General features: G+C 37.9%; 1 protein-coding gene and 1 pseudogene across 1 annotated transcript in view; one reads left to right on the top strand and one right to left on the bottom strand.

The window, feature by feature from the left end:
* Window positions 1-1,000, top strand: part of LOC102830021 (estradiol 17-beta-dehydrogenase 12-like) — a 21,603-nt gene that overhangs the window by 13,016 nt on the left and 7,587 nt on the right. The window lies entirely within an intron of this gene.
* The window catches only part of LOC102823507, a 2,519-nt pseudogene continuing 1,657 nt past the window's right edge, over window positions 139-1,000 (bottom strand).

Genomic DNA, 1,000 nt, shown 5'->3' with positions numbered 1-1,000 from the left:
TATGGAGGGGATTATAATCAATGTAATGAAACAAGGTATATGATTTGTTGAATGTGAAACTGATGATGTGCCCTGTAAACTTTCACTCAATCCACAATAAAAACCTTAAATTAAAAAAAAAGAAGATGATCCCAAAAGTTATTTCATGGCATAGGTGATCTTCATGGCATGGGATGGTGTGACCTTAAATCCTTGTAAACATCCCTGGCAGCTCCTGCCTGCCCATCATTTTCAAATTTAACAAAAGCAACGTCCATAGAGAGAAACACTGTTAACTGATGATATATGGAGGGGATAATAATCAATGTAATGAAACAAGCTATATGAATGGTTGAATGTGAAATTGATGATGTGCCCTGTAAACGTTCACTCAATCCAAAATAAAAACATTTAATAAATAAATTTTTTAAAAAAGCAACGTCCAGCTTTCCAGGTGCCAAGCGCACATCCTTAAAACCAGGGAAATGGTTAAACAGCATGCATAACATCATCTCATTCATCTTTTCCAGTAAATTATTAAGAAACAAAATATTGTTTGGAAGGCAGTCGGGGACCTGAGGACTTGGTTGTTGACTCTCCTTGGGTGTTAGCTGAATTTAGTGTATCCTGACCAGGCTTCTGGTTTGTGGTTGTTACAGTTTGCTCCACAGTTTTGGCTTTTTTCTTTTCTTTGTCAGCAAAAGTGCCACATATTTTCAAAATTATATCAGAATCTGTTTTTGCATCTTGGATTTGCATTGGTTTACCATAGAATGGAAATCCTTGTAACTGTCTCAAGGCATTTGTGGATGAGCCTCATTCTTTAAATAGAACAAAGGCCTGTTCCTCATCTTCATAGTCTTTAAAGCCACAGTATCTACCACGCGGCCAAACAGAGAAAACAGAGTGTGTGAGGATGTCTACTATGGTTTTTTAATTTGGTGGCTGGTGGCTGTGTGCCGTGGAGTCAGTTCCAACTCATAGCAACCCTGTGCAGGGTTTCCGAGGCTATAAATCTTTA

The sequence above is a fragment of the Chrysochloris asiatica genome, unplaced genomic scaffold (genome assembly GCF_000296735.1).
Source record: "Chrysochloris asiatica unplaced genomic scaffold, ChrAsi1.0 scaffold00168, whole genome shotgun sequence".
NCBI classification, from domain to species: Eukaryota; Metazoa; Chordata; class Mammalia; order Afrosoricida; family Chrysochloridae; genus Chrysochloris; species Chrysochloris asiatica.
The sequence above is the reverse complement of the archived record's forward strand: the minus strand, read 5'-3'. Positions and strand labels throughout refer to the sequence as shown.